The 18,892-nt window shown below is 32.4% G+C and overlaps 1 protein-coding gene across 1 annotated transcript in view; it reads left to right on the forward strand.

The window, feature by feature from the left end:
* The first annotated feature begins 6,469 nt into the window (after positions 1-6,469).
* ASPP (Ankyrin-repeat, SH3-domain, and Proline-rich-region containing Protein) overlaps positions 6,470-18,892 on the forward strand; it is a 1,089,659-nt gene continuing 1,077,236 nt past the window's right edge. Inside the window, exon 1 of the mRNA XM_085948756.1 lies at positions 6,470-6,970. The gene's annotated coding sequence lies outside the window, so the exon portion shown is untranslated. The remainder of the gene's footprint in view (positions 6,971-18,892) is intronic.

Below are 18,892 nucleotides of genomic sequence, written 5' to 3' on the forward strand. Positions count from 1 at the left end.
CACTTATTGCAACAATTAATACCGGCTAATTATAATTGTTACAATACGTGTTAATAATTTAATACAAACATACCCTAGTTAGCGGCTTTAGCGGACGAAAGCAGCCTTTTGTATAGAATAGACCCGCGGAGGCACCTAGCGGAAAAATACGAAGCTTGCAATTTGAGACATTTTTTTGATAATTTACAATTTCAACTGCATTAATAAATTTAATATTATGTATCTGAAAGATAAACTTACAACAAAATTTAGTTTATTAAGTTATAAATTTTTCCTCGTACAGATTTTTGACTAATTGATAGTTTTAATATTTTTTATATTTATTTTAAAAAACATCGATTTTTATAAAAATATAAATGTGTATAACTTGAAATCCTTTATATTCATATCAAATCGAGCTTCAATATTGGGACCATACCTAAATTAAATTTCATATAAATCAAAGCTGACTATATTCAGACCTCGGCACTGTAACAAAATGAAGATTATCGATTGCATGTTTCATTAAAATTATTACCATTTATTTCAATACGCAACAATCATCATTTTTCAATTCTTCAATTGTTAAGATCATACTTCAGTAAAACGGCAAATAATTTTCAACTATAGGTGCGACGAAATTTCGTCGAAAGAGTCGCTGCCAATCGGAGAGCGAAAGTCGGGCTGTGAACACGTCAATTTGTTTTGTGATGGCGTCGGGGAATTAATTCTTAAATCGCGTAAAGATGACTAAAAAACGTTACTCATTTAATTGAAAAAAGGAAACATGTCAATCAATATATTATTATTATTACTAATAGAACAATAAACATATAATTAAATGAACGCATGTTGAATTTTATGACAAATTATGTTTTGTTCTACACGCGTCGTTTGCATAATCTTCCCGTCGACGTCACGATCGTCTTAGAGCGGCATGCACAATCTAAGATTTCGATCCTAAGGATAAGTCGCCGCAAAGCTTGACTTAACTATAGCAATCCTGAGTATAGAGTTAAGGAATACTTAACCATAGACTACTTGTGTTATGAACACGCCCCCTTCTGTATTACCATTTACCACTGACAGCTGCTGTCAAAATAAATTCGAATGTCTATAAAACAGTCCATACACTCAAATTCATTCAACAATGTATCTCAATATGGATATTGATAGTGTTCCTAATCTATAGGAAAGAGAATTTTTAAATATGGTAATATTTTCAATCGAAATGATCTTAACTAAGGACAATGTTTCTGCATAATGTTTTCTGCTAAGGAAATTTTAGTTATGACAAATGTTTCTGCATTCCGCTCTTAGACCGTGCCCCAGCTGAAGTAGGTATAGCCTTAACCAAATTATATTCGAAGTATGAGCAATAACTAGCACTACCATATAAATTATTGTAAGTATACACTTTCGTGTCGCGGCCTGACTACAGTGAGCCTTTCCAACATACTTATGTCAAGGTTCTCAAAAGAAGAATATAATAAAAATCTCCATTCTACCCATTTTACTGCTTATATTGATAATTTAATAATAGTAAATTAATCCACTGAAAGCAGATAGTATAGAAGGATTTATTTTTCAGGGATTATATTTAAAATATTTAGAAACTAAACCTATAACCCGATTATGGTAAAAACTATGATTACATCTATATTATACCACAAAACATAATATGGATAATAAGAATTAATGATCATCATAATAACCCAATATCTGTCTTGACCGCCACCAGCAGTGCTGTTCCGTAGGGGTAGGCAGGCCATGCGTTCCATAGAGGCGACACATTATAAAGGTCGAAGAAACAAAGAAACTTTTGAGAGCAGTGGCGATTTCCTGTGACTCAAACAATGCTGTCGTTTTATTATAAAGTTCAAATCAACATCTTTGTTTACAAAATAATCAAAGCATAACTTGACAACAAATCTATTATTGTATTGTATTATATGCATGGCCCCCACATCCTGAAGCGGGACCCAGGCCAGAATCTTTGACAGGCCCCCCCTACCTATCACTAAGGTTAAAGGCAGTTTGACGCTCTACAGAGGCGTTTTCTAAATGATGTTCTGGTCAATAAAAATTCAGTGTATTTTTAGCGATTTTTAACACATCGAATTATGAAGTAGTATCAACACACAATAACCAAAAATTGCATCGAAATAAGCGAAAAGCGCTTTTTTACTATTATAGCATAACTAAGATGTGTGTTTATCTCAATTATGTGGTCGACCCTCTACGCCGGGACCCCCTGAACCCGGGTCCCCAGGCTAGAGCCCTGTCAGCCCCCCCCAGTCTCGCACAGATAATATATTTTTTCACAATGGTGCCTCCAAACCTGTCAGCGCCACATATTTCCATGTATTACCAAAAACCACCTTTTTTGAGAGTAGGTCTTGTGGAAATTCTCTAATTCTCAGTAGATGATGTGTACGTAAATTTAAAAAAACCAAAAGAGTTTTGGTGCATTGGTGGAAAATAAAAATGATAAAATATTTAAGTACGCACCTAAGGAATTTGTATACAGACAATTTAAAACTAAAAATGAAACGGGAAAGCATTCTAAGTCTGCTTAAGGGTGGAACTTTGCCTTGGGACGCCACTAGCCCCCAGGGTACCTACTACTGCTCCAAGCTCCATCAACTACCTTGGCCACAAGGATGCTACGCTGAACTAGTCAATTATTGAAAAAAAAACAGTAAGTATATTTCTAATGATTAATCTTTCGAGTGTGCTATCACATGTGCTCGTTTATAATAAGCTCCCGGAGATGTGAATAATACAACAGTAGCGAAGGGTGGAGGTAGGCTATTAAGATCCGCCATAAATAGTAGACATTAAACTTTGTTAGTCATACGTACTTGACTACAATTTACAAGTGGCGTTGGTTAGTTGTTAAACATCAATTAAACTACACCATGAGAGTTTTGGTATATTTTTGGCTATACGACAAAATTGTGCATACTTTTTCATTCATACTTATTTGTTTTCGTTGGATTAAGAACAGGGCTCGAAATGGACCGGAGCGCACCGGAGGTCCGTTCCGGTTCGTAAAATCGGTAAAATTATCACTCCGTCTCGTAGAAAACAATATTTGACCATCTGAGCTAGATAAGCCATATAATAGAAAATCTAACACTTATTTTTATAAAATTCACATAGTGTTGATAACTTTCTAAATATCTTCACAAAATTGTCGAGCGCTCCGGTTCGTAAACTTTTCCATTTCGAGCGCTGATTAAGAATACATATTACACACATTGTTGGTTCATTTTTTTTTAATTCATCACTTCTTCGTCGGCCATATTCGCCTCTTACTTGGAGCATATGGACACCACGCGGCGCCTCCAAGAATCCCTGTCGCTCGCCAGTCTTCTTGCTTCGTTTCAGGTCAAACTAGCACCCCATAGCTCCGCCGTATACAATCTATAGATAGTATTTAGCGGTCTTCCAGGACGCCGGAATCCGGTCGGCTTGAAGAACAGGCAAGCCAGGTTGAGGTTCTCTTCTTGCATCCGCAGCACGTGGCAGAGCCAGATCCAAGGTCGCTTCTTCACTCTCATCGTGATGAGAGGCTACTTGGTGCGTTCTCTTATCTCCTCGTTACTCCTAAAGTCATACCACCACCTCACACCCAGTAGGTATCCGTTGCAAACATATGTTTTCGAAATTCATTAAGCCCTGCCTAAACTGAACTATAATAAATAGATAAAAATATTATTCTATCTATAAAATATCTAAAGTTATGTATGAGTTAATTGCATGCTATTAGATATTTTATAGATAGACGAGTATTTTTTGATTATTACACTACTTACTAACCTAACCGATTTTTTTTAAACGGTACATGTTCAGACACGCGCGTTAACATCATTTTACTCCCTACTTCAATTATAGTTTGTCAATTTATGGCTACGGCCGTATGTTGTAGCTTAACCACTGGGGAATGCCAAAAGAAATGGCGTATTTCAAAAAAACACTACCTTATTCTTAGGTCAATAATTATTATAAAGCAATCATTATTCGTAGGATGTTTATCACACTTGAATGGTCAAAGACATAGCTTATAATGAGTATCTTTAGAATTATCTTCAAATGTGTTAATCTTGCCCATTTTTTGAATAATAAAATGCCCAATTCTTGTCAAATTTGGGATCACAGAGATTATCAATATATTTTTTTATCGTAAATATTGCACTATAATAATGTCGATATAAATTATACTGGTGGTTTTATAAATGCATTTAAAAATTAAAAAATGTAAAAAATCTTAACACCACTTCACATTTATGTACTGAAATATGACTATATTCTAAAACATTAGAGCGAGAGGTTTAAAAGAATACTATTTTATGTAATAAAAATACTTTATGCAGTCATCAAATGTTTAAAATAAATATAAAGGATGATAAGGCTTCAAAATTATATAAATAGATTATGTACAACGTTTAAGGTATGTCCTGGATCATGCTTTGAAAATAGAACAAAAGCTCCATTTTGACCTACGCTGAGCATGTCCCCCCTTAATTGAATTTTAAAATTTAACCAACACCATCTGTAAATAATTGTAGATTTATTTCAACGAAAACGACAACGAAACATAAGTATAGTATGAGTGACAAAGTTTAGCGTGCACTATTTATGGCGGATCATAACAACCTACCTCCACCCTTCGCCATTGGAATATAATGACGTGAAAGCGTGAAACAATCAATAAAAGCGATCCGTATGTGTGAATTTACTTCGCGTATGTGTTTATCGATTAGCTAGACGAGCAGTAAGAATTAATAGGCATTTATATAATTTGTCCAAAAGTTTTTTCAAATAAATTTGATTGCATTGAAAGAAAGTGATGAACTGATGATGGATGAATGACACTGGCACAATAAGAACTGTCCGCTAACTGATGATGAGTAATGATTCAAAGAGTCGTTGGTCGGCTACCTATTACAATAAAAATAAGCCAATTGGTACATTTTCAATAAAGTATCTTATATGAGAGTCAATGATTTAATGTCTTCGGACACATGCAAAGAAATAACACGTACAAAGTCGATTGAGCATTTTCTCACAAATCCATCACAATAAAAAATACAGTATGAGATCAAAGTATTAGAAAACTCTTGTCTCTTAGTATAAACATGAGCTTAATATCACAGTACAGTCCTAGATATACTACATTTTGACGCAGGGTTTTGAATGTGTGATTGTCCTACGAAAATCAACCACGCATTATGGGGCGTGCAATTAGAGTTGGGTATTTCCCGAGAACATCTCAATCTCGAGATTCGGGATTTCCAGAAAAGAATTCTCGGGAATTCTCGAGATATCGAGAAAATTAAAAAAAAAAACTGTTAAAATCCTAAAATCAGTGTAAAAACAGACAAATTCTAAAAAAATATGTTTTTTTTTATTCAAGTAAGAAGACAAACAAAATAGAAGTAGGAAAACAAAAATAATTCAAAACATTACTTATTAAAATAGAATTTCAAAAAATACAGACTGTCAATGGCTGCGTCTGACAATCGCGTACGCTTCACTCTCATCACTCTTTGAACGTTTTGTATTTTCTGTCCACTTTTTTCATATAGAAAAATCGTTTTTTCAATTAATATTTGATAATAAAGAAATCCCGAATCCCGAGAAAAGATTCTCGAGATCCGGGATTTCCCGAAATGTTAAAAATTTCTCGAGAATTCCCGTCGGCAAATTCCCGAAGCCCAACTCTACGTGCAATAGAGTCAGTTGCAACCTTCAAAACACCAATTTTAAACGAAAGTCAATGTACAAACAGAGAGTTGTCAGTATTTGACGTATGACGTATTCATAATACGTGTTTAAGTTTACCCCGTATTCTTCCACGCTCGAGATAGGTTGCTTGCTTCTCCACACCCGTTGGGTATTTCAGTTCCCATTATTTCTAACTTCCCTGGTTGTCACTCTAATTTTCAATAAACTAGTGCCGAATGGTGGAGGGAGGCTATTAAGATCAGCCATAAATAGTGCACACTAAACTTTGTCAGTCATACGTATTTGTTTTCATTCAAATAAGACTACAATTTCCAGACCAGTGCCTCAGGCCTCCAAATACCTAAACCCATCATTGTCTAAATATACTTAGTCAAAACAGTTTGAAATTTTATTATTTTTGTACCTAAATTGTGTTTATTTCCGTTTGTAGTCAATAATGGAGAAATTTAATGTGTTTTTGATACTATGAAAGTTATGCAAGTCGTGAGAAATGTGATAAAATAATAAAATTTGTTCAGACAGTGTTGTAAGTTTTAACTATACACGCACATAGCACGGGCCTCAATTTAGCGAATAAAGGAATACGGCCGTTTTGTACGTAGAATTACGGTTTTCGCACAATCAAAACCGGCAAAATGTCGTGCGTAATCTATATAAGGAGTTCTGGTTTTGATCGAGTGTGCCTCATTTTGTGGTACGGTCTGTGTTTTTATTATTTGAAAACTCGCGGCTCTGTCAGTCAGCTGTCGGCGAATGGGCTGCAATCACGCCTGTCAAATTGCGCGCGCTCTTCTATGCGCATGCTCTCGGCTGCGCGCATTTTCACGTGAATATTTCGCGCACTACGGAAATGTAATTTGAATTTCGAACAAATTCAAAATAAATAAATAGTGTTACAAGTGTTCCGAATAAAAATTGTGCACGTATTATTTTTAATTCTGTTTATGGTGAATTAGCTTATTGAAACCGTAGAAGTAGATGCGTAATAAATATTATTACCGTGAAAAATAAAAATAATCATTGGTGAAAAAATAATATATCGTGGTATTTTCTTGTGTGTGCATTGCGCTCTGATAAGCAATATTTTTTATGAATATCTAATAAGATCTGTAATATTGCTTAAATATAATATGAAGTGATTTAACGAATATATTGTGAGATTAAAAAGTGATAGTTTTGTGTTTCTATAAAGTGATATTTCCTAAATTGGATTTTGTTTGGACATTATTATTTAAGGGTAAGTAATTGTATTAATAATATAATAATGTTCAATACAATCTGAAACTTGTGGTGATTTAGATTCTTGTCTGTTGTAACCTAACCGATTTTTTTTAAACGGTACATGTTCAAACACGCGCGTTAACATCATTTTACTCCCTACTTTAATTGTAGTTTGTAAATTTAAGGCTACGGCCGTATGTCGTAGCTTAACCACTGGGGAATGCCAAAAGAAATAGCGTATTTCAAAAAAACACTACCTTATTCATAGGTCAATAATTATTATAAAGCAATCATAATTCGTAGGATGTTTATCACACTTGAATGGTCAAAGACATGGCTTATAATTAGTATCTTTAGAATTATCTTCAAAAGTTTTAATCTTGCCCATTTTTTGAATAATAACTTGCCTAATTCTTGTCAAATTTGGGATCACAGAGATTATCAATATAATTTTTTATCGTAAATATTTCACTTTAATAATGTCAACATAAATTATACTAATGGTTTTATTAATGCGTTTAAAAATTAATAAATGTAAAAAATCTTAACACCACTGCACATGCATGTACTGAAATATGACTATATTCTAAAACATTAGAGCGAGAGGTTTAAAAGAATACTATTTTATGTAATAAAAATACTTTATGCAGTCATCAAATGTTTAAAATAAATATAAAGGATAATAAGGCTTCAAAGTTATATAAATAGATTATCTATAACGTTTAAGGAATGTCCAGGATCATGCTTTGAAAATGCAATAAACGCTCCATTTTGACCAACGCTGAGCATGTCCCCCCTTAAGAAATTAGTTGTTTATTCCAATCAAATTATCAAAATTATAACAATATATTTGTGTAAGTTTCAAGACACTTTTTGAAGTTTTAGAAAATCTAGAATTTTTCCTGCTATCTAGTACATTTTTTTATCCTATCTGGCATATTTTTTGTGAATTATAGTAGATAACACTGCATTGTAGTGCCGTATAAACTAACATCACATATATTTGGATTTTATCTCAAAAACCGATCAACTATATAGGTACCTAATTAAATCGCACTTGCAAAAAAATAGAACCAAAGTGACGAAATTTATCATCATATTGATAAGTTAATAGATATGCTACCTAACACAAATATAGTCCATGAAAGTTATTAGGACATACTATTATTATCGGAAAAAATTATCTTATCTTTATCATGTAAATAGTCAGTGTAAATAGTAATGTAGGTACATAATATAACATTAAAATATTGCAATTAATAGGCACTGCAAAACCAATACACGGCTGGATTTATATTATTTTTAAATAAACATCCTAATTGTACGTATATAAGTCGCAAATGGTGGAAGTAGGCTGTTGAAATCCGCCATAAATAGTGCACATTAAACTTTGTTAGTCGTACGTATTTGTTTTTATTGAACTAATACTACAATTATTTACAGATAGTTTTGGTCAGTTTCTAAAAAAACAATTAAACACTGCCTAAACCAAACCATAATAGTTTTTGTATCCTTCGGGCGATACGACAAAATTGTGCATACTTTTTCATTCATACTTAGGTAGGTATTCGATTTCGTTGGATTAAAAATACATATTACACACACCTATTGTTGTTTCATTTTTTACAACGTTTTTATTAGGTCGTATTCTTATTTGTCCGGTGGTTGTTTATCCAGTACAAATCTTGCAATCGATTTTTAACTAACTTCCCGACTAGCTAGACATTTGAAACGTTTAGAATATATCAGAACACGATGCCAATGCATTCTTTTAATACTTTTAGCCATCTTTAAGTAGAATTGAATTCATTTTGAAAGGTTATTTCGGAAGAAATCCGTAATCCAATCCACTATTATTGCTTGCTAGGGGTCTGGGGTCCTAGCAACTAAACTATTAATATATACGTGCGTTACTATGGAAATCAATATGAAATGTCAAAATGACATTTCAGTATTATTTCTATCAAATACAAATTTTTTTGATCGTCAAGTCAAGTTTATATGATTCAACAGAAAATTTAAAAACGTCGTAAGTATATAAAAAGTTCTTTTTATTTTGTAATTATTTAAATTCATTAAGCCCCGCCTAAACCAAACTATAAAAGATAAAAAATATTACTTATTCTGTCTTAAATTATCTTAAATATCCAAAGTTATATTGTATTATTTAATTGCATAATTTTAGATATTAGGTAGACGAGTATTTTTTGACCCTTATAAATATTATGGTTTGGTTTCGCGGGGTTTAATTGAATTTAGAAACTGACCAACACCGTCTATAGATTATAGTCTTATTTCATTGAAAACAAATACGAATGACTGACAAAGCTTAGTGTGCACTATTTATGGCGGATCTTAACAGCCTACCTCCACCCTTCGCCACTGACGTATACCTATAGGCATATAATAATCACAAAACAGATTAATAAATAGAATTCAGATAGGCTATAGCCTAATACACTACATTTTGACGCAGGGTTATGAATGTGTGAGTGTCCTACGAAAACGAAACAAACATTTATAGACTTGCAATTTAGTGTGCTGCAATCTTCAAATACACTAATATTGAATGAGCGTTAGTGCATAAACCGAGTGCAGTTTTCAGAATGAAGGACAAGCTTAGAATAAAGTATTCTTGACACGTGTTTAAGTTTATCCCATATTTTTCCACACTTGAGATCGGTTGCCTGTTATTCTACACCCGCTAGGAATTTCAGTTCTCATTAATTCTGTGTTTCCTGATAATACCATAAGGTTCTTGTCGGTAGTGGCAAACAAATTTTGAAAATAGCCGAAATACTGGATTATTTGTTAGGTTACTTGGGTTTTGAATTATTAATAAATAATGTCCTTGATTTTTCGTACAAGGTGGTTGTTCGTAATTTTGAACAATCACAAACACCCAGGGTTTGAGAAAAACACATATTGTGTCCTCGCCGGGAATCGCGCCTTATGCACTGCATCACGAGAGCCATTGTCGGGCTAGGTTAGGTTAGGTTATACTAGGTTAGGTTTTCATTCTTGAATTTTTCATGAATTTTTCCAAAATCGGCCATGAAAATTGGTGCGGTTTCCGCCTGGCTTCCTGTAAACCGACGTGTATCTAACATAATAATAATTATTATACTGAATGACAGCGTTGAATGTTAATTATATTCTGCTGCTGTTTGAGAATATACCTAGTAATAATAAATAATATATTTTTTATCACAATAATAAAAAAAAAATGTGTAAAAACCATCGCAGACGGACGGAGATTCAGAGTTTTGCGCTGCAAAAAATGAGTTAATAGCTATAATGCTTATTTACGATGAATTATTTAGTTTTTGCGTTTATCAAAGTGTCGTAAAACCGCGGAATTAGGTACACTTGGACGGCCTTGATCTCATAATATTTTTGCAATTAACTTCTAAGAATTATAGTAGGTATAACTCAGCATGAGTGACATTAATTTAACATTGCAATCTTTGGGTAAATGGGATTTCCACATCTTAGACTTAAATTATATTATTTAATTACTTATAAAAGTAGGTATCTGTTAATAATTATAATCCAGTTATATTAGGAGAAAATAACCCATTACCTAGAAATAATTTCCCTAATACCTACGCTTATAATAATAGCCATGCGGCTGAAGCGTCGGCCTATAGCGTCGTGGGTTCCAGGTTCGAATCCTGAGTCTGGCAAGTATACATATTCTTTTTCAATTTGTGTATGAGTCACAGTACGGACCTAATAGGTTGAGCAAAGTGGCTGACATCCATTTCACGTAAAAACAAAATCTGTTGATACAAACCTTCACTCTGGACCTGGAGCGAGGTAAGAAGTATGACTTATTTAGGTATGGTCATAATATTGAAGTTCGATTTGATATAAATAAAAAGAATTTCAAGTTATACACATTTATATTTTAATATAAATCGATGTTTTTTAAAATTAATGTAAAAAATATTAAAACTATAAATTAGTCAAAAATCTCTTAGACAATGCTTAGAAAACTTAATAAACTAAATTTTAATAATAAATCTGACCATAAAATATTTGTTATAATAACAAAATTCACATTTTATAACATTTTTTTAAATTGTAGGCTTATTTTTGACTTAAAATAAAAAAATCTTTTTAATGTTTTCAGATAAGTACATATTTATTAATTACTTAATACAGTTGAAATTGTAAATTATCAAAAAAATGTCTCAAATTGGAAGCTTCATATTTCTCCGCTAGGTGCCTCTGGTAGAAAGGCTAATTAAATACATCACCTTAATAAAAGACATCTGAACGATTTAGTAGGTGTATATCTATTTGTGTCACTACATTTTAAAATCAGCCAAGTCCACCTTTAGGTATTTTTGACTTTTTTGTGAATTGCTGAAGAACTTCTGCTTTCTAACATTTCTGCATTATCAAAATGTGGAATTTAGTAATTTTAAATATTCTATACTCGAAGTAATATAAACTTTCACCCTACCCTTGTGACGTGTGTATTTGAGAAAACAAAAGCTGTTTTTCTCCTATTCATCTATTATGGACTGGGCTGATTTTGAAATCTAGCGATACATTTATTTAAAAATAATGCAAATGAAAATTCCTCAAAACTCTTTTTTTCCAATGCGAAACGCATGGCAGCTTGCTTCTAAGTTTACATCAGCTGTCAACTGGCTTCGACATTTGTTTATTTTTATGAAGTGCATTACACTGAATGATTTCTTGAAAAATCGACAATTAATAAAGCAATTGTTGCCAATTCTTTGAATTGACTTGATTCTTGGTCAACGTATAACTTCGACCAAAATTTTTCAACTGTGGTCTTATTAAAATGGTTTTTAAGTATACTTGGTCTTGACTCATTTCCAATAACGCGTATTTAACGTTAGCCCACTTATTAATTAAATGAAATACTGTAAATGATGTTGGTGGCCGCAGCAAATCCTCTGGTGGCCGCACATGAGAAACACTGCTTTAGAACCACTTGGTATATTGAACTAATTGCAAAATGTGAGTTATCAGTTATCACTCTAGCAGCCTAGGCAACTCGAATATTATACGGGAACTGGATGACAATAATTATTAATAGGGAAGGAAAAGATTCTGTGAAGAGCGGTCGTGGAAGAATCCATATGCTCTGGTTATAATGTCTTTAGAAGAAGTATTTCACTCAACCAACTATCGTAAACCATTGACGATTTCGTTAAAATTATCATATTAATACGGCATAACAATTTTTTTACAACATAAGTACTTGCCTGCTATTATAAATAACAATTTTATATGCCGCGTAGGAGGTATAATAGACAAGCGAGCTGAGTAAACAATAGACTCTGATTTTTACTGTTTCGGTTACTACACGTTCTAGTTTCCATTTTGATTTCGAATAATAAATTATTGTTTATGAGATCATATTGTAACGCGTGTCAAATAATCTGACATTTACGTCATTAATTACGCACTTCAAATGTTTTTTGCATTGGTTCATCGTAGACATGATTTTTTTTATTTATTTCGAAATGTACATAATAGCAAATGAATTGAAGACGATAATTACGATGTTTGTACATAGTGTGTAAGTCAGTGATCGCCAAATCGTCACTCGCAAGCTGCCGATCAGTGTTGCCAACTGTCATTCACAAAAATTTACCAGATATAGTGATAGCACCTGTAGATGTACATGGATTTACTGGCAGCAATAGTGCGTATTTTAAACAATCGTCACAATAACACATTACACATAAAAATGTTGACTGTCGTTCGTTCGCCTCAAAGTGAGTATAGTTCGTTTTTTTGCCGGTAGGTTCACCACTATCATTCTACTGCGCATGCGCAGATCGAATAAATCCGTACTGTCGCATGAAAATTCAGAAACTTCCGAACTTTTTTGATTAATGCATGCAAGCTTGCAACTGCAGGATAATACTTGTTTACCCATACATTTTCTTGTTATGGCAGAGATAGTACTTACTGTCAACAGTAAATCCATGTACCTATGTGTGAACGGGGTATAATAAAATAAGCCAGATGGCAGAATAAAATGCTAAATTTTTTTATAATTGAAAGTGTCTACAATCTATCATTTCAAAAAAAATGTGTCATTTTTACAAGAACAAAGATCGAAAAATAATTTTGTATTTTACAGCTGATTCTTAGAATAGGCCATACAATTAAAAAGTAATGAAGGTAAGAATTTTGACAGGTGACACTACCACCTGGTATTTTTTCTTAATAAGATATAAAGTACGTAAGACCAGCATGTTGATTTTCGAGCAAATCTGGTGTAATATTCTAGCTTTATTATGAGAAGTTTTAAGCTGTTTGCGGTGTCGAACAACGCCAGATTTAACGCCAGATGGAAAATTTGTAAGCTAGATGCCTATTTAAAAATGTTAGATCTGGCAAGAAAAAGTTGGCAACGCTGTTATAGCGAAAGATCGCGATAGCATTTTCGGTAGCTTGCGTATAAAATAATATGTAATAATTAATTGAAGTATGTATCTCAGCTAGCCATATTTTACCACGTTTTTATTAGTTCGTATTCTTGTTTGTCCGGTACAGATTTTTTCTTGTGCAGTACAATTTTTTTTTGTTTGCCCAAAATTTTTAACTAACTTCCCGACTAGCTAGAACTTTTAGAATTTATCAGAACACGATGACAATGTATTCTTTTAATACTTTTGGCCATCTTTAAGCAGAATTAAATTCATTTTCAGTTAATTCTGTTTTGTATGTTTCGGAAAAAAATCGTTAAAAGTAATATTTACTACTCACTATTATTGGTTGCTAAGGGGGTGATCCTAGCAACTAAATTATTAATATATACGTGCGTTACTATGAAAATCAATACGAAATGTCAAAATGACATTTCTGTATTACTATCAACTACAATAAAAAGTTTTTATTAATATGTACCTACATAGAATTGTCAAGTTTATATGATTCAACAGAAAATTTGAAAACGTGGTACTTATATAAAAAGTTCTTTTTATCTTATAATTATTTATAATGATGTCATTCAGTGACTTCCCATACATGTCCCCCATTTAAATGACTGACTACGCCCAAAAACTTCGCATGCGGCGCATTTTTCTTCAGTTTTGATAAATATGTAATAATATCATAAATTAAAAAATATAGTCACACATTTATGATGTAGATCAGTGGTCTCCAACCTTTATGTTACTACGCCTCCCTTTAAAAAAAATCTAATCTTGGCGCCTCCCCCCCCTTTATTTCATTAAATAATACAGACACTTTTTTAACACACAAGTTTTTACTACTTACTTATATCAAATTCATTTTTTAATTAATTTTTTTTTTATGCGACGAATGAGCTTGTTTATTACCACAATCAATTTTAAAAGAAGTCAACCAAATTCATCATCGTTCATTGACAAAAATTAATGGATTCTATCATGAGCTCCACATAGTGAATAGGGCCCACAGGCCAGGATCTTTCACCCATATATTAAAATATTTAATAGCCCTGAAACAAAGCAGCGCCGCAGGCGACTTTTTTTACTATTAATAAAATTATATGAAAAATGCATTAGCAAACTAACCAAGAACTCAGGAAATAGATTTTTGTTTGCTTCAATATATCTGGCGTAGAAATCATTTAAAAGTGGAGACATGTATTATTGTTATATTATATTAAAGAAATCACGTCAAAAACAATTTAAAAAAAAAATATCACACCCTGCCTACACGCTTCAGTTGACACTTTAGCTACGAGTGACATTTAAATTTGAGGTTATTGTTTTCATGCAACCAGCGGTCGTTTTGTGCATTACCGAAACAGAGCGTTTGCAAAAGCGCCATTTTTAAATTTCTCCGCTCCAAATATTTTTTTAATAGGATTTAAATATATGTATTATATATTAAAATAAACATTCATGCACTGAATTTTCACTGTTACGTTAAGATATGAACTTTTATTTATTTGTAGATATTATGGTATAAAAAATAATTTATTCAAAAATTTTGGCGCCTCCCCTGGCAATAGATCGCGCCTCCCCTGGGAGGCGCGCCTCCCAGGTTGGAAACCGCTGATGTAGATACAAAGTAGTTTTTAGTTGAATTGAATATTAGACAATTATTGGACACATCGTTGATATTTATTAATGTTATTACTGAATGTATGTATTTTTCACTTAATGGTATTAACTACTGTCAATTTTTGCATGGAAAGACATTATATTTTTAAAAATAATTTATCATATGTACATACTTACCTAGTAATTATTCCACATAATTTAATAGTGATCAGGACCGGTTTCGCCTGCTTTAATATGTCATTTTCAACTGATGTTCTTACTTATATAGTTTTTGTGAATTACGTTTTCAAACTATATGCTCCCCTGGATAATTTTGTATATTATGCAATGACATTATTAATGGACGACGCACTCAATACAGTAGCTAGCAAGTAAATTCGCGCATTCGCATGTATAGGTAGACGTCAAGCAATTTCCATTATGCGATATCACGCATCGGGAATTTATAGCAATATGACCTTTATTGTAATGGCGTTAGAGCAGTGTTTCTAATGTCAATGTTCATTTGAGCGAACCCGTTCGAACCGAACCATTCGGCAGACCCAACAAAAAGCATCAGGAATTTATAGCAATATCACCTTTATTGTAAAGGCGTTAGAACAGATTATGCCATTCGGCAGACCCGACAAAAAAGTGAGTGTCATTTTCTTTTCCAGATGATTCGTCCATATTAATGTCATTGATATTATGTATATAATGATGATTGTTGAGCTTGGAGACCACTGGTTTAGGTTATATTAGAATTAGACCAAACAGTGCAGACAATTGGCGTAGTTACTATCATGCACAATTATGCAAATCATACATTTCCAAGCCTTAGAAAAAAATCGTCCAAAATCTTAGCTAAGAGTTTTTTTAGCTCTTTCTGGTCTAATCGCCATTTCCTCCCAATTTTTTTTATCTTTCTAAAATCGAAATCCGAGAATGTTTTTTAATCTGTTGTTCCATTTTTTTCAAAATTTTCATACTTTTTATGAACAGTACATAATATAATATTCCAAAAAGAATATTTATTACTTTACCTAAAACTGAAGTTGTGACAGTTTTTTTATATTTTATTAAGAATTGCCGGGTTATTTTTTAGAAACACGGAAGAAGGTCCTCGTATCATATTTGGATGGGGGGCTAATATTTCGATCTCCACCACTGGTGCAAATATGTTGTAACCATTCATGCACGTTACGGAGATAGTAATAGGGAGTATCTATAATCTAATTTATTCTAATTAAACAAATATTACATACAGGATCGCATTAGAAATAAATTATTACTTAATATAGTTTTTTTTATTCAAAGCCGAATATACACAAGAAGAAATAATGTGAGATTCTTATTATTTATTTATTCAGTTAAAAAAGACACATTGAGCACATGACAAATTATTAATTCAAGACGTTCACAACATGACATTTAGAATAAAAAGTACTCAAAAAAAATAGAGAAAAAAACAAACGAATAACTAATTTTACAGCAAAGAACACTAATTCAAGAAAAATACAAATTAAACAATACAATTTTAAAAACAAAATACATATTGCATCGCTAAAAAGTCTACATCTCTAGGAAGTGCATTGACCAGCCGTACAGCTCTCGCTATTGTTGCCTGGTGAGCCTGACATGAGGAAAAAGTTATTTATTACTAGTTAATTATTGAAAATACATCGTTAGAAAGATTATAAAGATCCTTAAAAAATCAACTACCGACAATTATTGCAAATATTTGTAAATGATTTATTTCTTTTGGTTGGTGTTTGCGTAGATAATCGGTAATCCATTGTTTTGCTGCCAGCGTTACCAAAACCGCGCAGCAACTTGTGCAGCCGACTGATTTAAATGATTACTACTATACATAATATGAGCTTGAATCGATTTTTTGTACGGTTTCATTTATTAAGACGTAGGAACTTTGAAATTCTCAAGTAGTTTAGTTGAAAATATCGTAATAGATGAAACCAGTTTTAATTTAGGTATGTAAAAAGAAAGAAGTAGGTATTATACAAAAACGAAATACTGTTTTGTTTATTTATAATAAATTATTTAGACCTTTCCATCGGGTATAAACGGTATAGAAAATTAGTTATATTAACCAAGATGGGAAATATATTTCAGCGAAATTCGGATTAGGGGATAATAATCTTTCTTAATGCGGGTCTGTCAAACCAAACAACGTCTTATCCCAGGATTTAACTCAATGTGGTTACGCGATACACAAACACTTTATGGTTAGCGTAAGTTTAAATTGATTTTGAACTATTTCCATTATGAAATTATTTATCATATTAGCAAACTACAAAATCAATTTCAATAATTAATTAGTGTATTGTGTGTTATTGATTACTATCACCACGAGAATTATAAGTACAAAACTACAGATTTAGGGAAGTTATTCAGATATTTTGTAAAGATAATATTTTTTTCTACAGCTTCACCGCAATTCACAAATAAAACGCACAGATCTGATTCCTTTCTATGTGCAAGAATTGATCGATGCTAATGTATTTATTATAAAATCAAGGAACACCGAATAAATGGGAACTGAAATACCTAACGGGTGTGAAGTAACAGGCAACCGATCTCGAGTATTGAAGAATATGGGATAAACTGAAACAAACGTCAAGAATTCGTCATTCTAAGCTTGTACTTCGTTATGACAACTGCTCTCGACTTATGCACTGACGCTCATTCAATATTAGTGTATTTGAAGGCTGCAATACACACTATTGCACGTCTATAATGTGTGTTTTATTTTCCTAAGACACTCACACATTCAAAACCCTGCGTGCAATTGTAGTGTATTGGACTATAGCTTATCTGAATTATATCTATTAATCTGTTCTGAAATTATTCACCTACAGTCCTACAGTGTCTATAGATCACGCCTGTTGTACCGTCCCGCTAGCCACCTCTGTCACTCTTTTTTGTTTCGTGTTTAAACTACCGAACCTTACTTTTAGCATGGTATATATGAAGCGCCTAATTTCAAAAGCCCCTAAAACGACTTTATGTATTTCTGAGAAAAATGAGAAAAAATCATTTCTATTAAATTTGTAAATTTTATGTATTTTTATTTTTATTTAAATTTATTTTGTAATTCGTTACATTCTAAAGAGTATTTTGGCTCTCCATTTTAGGGGCATTTGAAAAGTACACCCAACCATTTAAGCTGGTTTTGAAAAGAACCCTAATTTTTGATCATACGTCATGACGGTTTTTGGCGGTTTTTCAAACTCAATTTTTGGCCATCATATAGGTAATAAAAATATCCATCTAAAAACATATCTAACTCAAAAAAAATCAAAAACCGTTTTAGGGGCTTTTACTAGGCGCTTCATAATGTAGATAAATATATTATATTTTTATTATCAATAACCATGTCTTTGCTTGTTCGTACAATGTGGTTTTTAGTAATTTTGAACAATCACAAACACCCAGGCTTTGAGAAAATCACATAAATATACTTTGTCTTCACCGGAAGTCGAACCCAGAGCTCCCGGATGGAAGGCCCAGCACGTTACGCACTGCACCACGAGATCCGCCTGCGTGGTATATTTATAATGATAAGTATTCCTAACATACGTATAGGTGTTTACTCAAGGAAAAAATAATATAGTAATCACTAGGGAATCCAATCCCGAGCCGGGATTTCGGGATTACAATTTGACAATCCCGGGATTGGCATTTTTTTTCCATTGTTAATATAAAATTTTTATATTTACAAATAACATTGAAAAAATCGGTCAAAAATAAATCTAGTATAATTTATACTATTTAAGACATTTATTGTTAATATTGTATACGTTCAATCTTGGAAATACACAAGTTTAATGGAGTAAATAATATTGTAATATAAATAATAATGTGAATTTAATATGACATTGCTGTTTCTGATA

This window comes from Rhyacophila brunnea, unplaced genomic scaffold (assembly GCF_057557595.1).
Source record: "Rhyacophila brunnea isolate RB1 unplaced genomic scaffold, BYU_Rbru_1.0 scaffold_21, whole genome shotgun sequence".
Taxonomy (NCBI): Eukaryota; Metazoa; Arthropoda; class Insecta; order Trichoptera; family Rhyacophilidae; genus Rhyacophila; species Rhyacophila brunnea.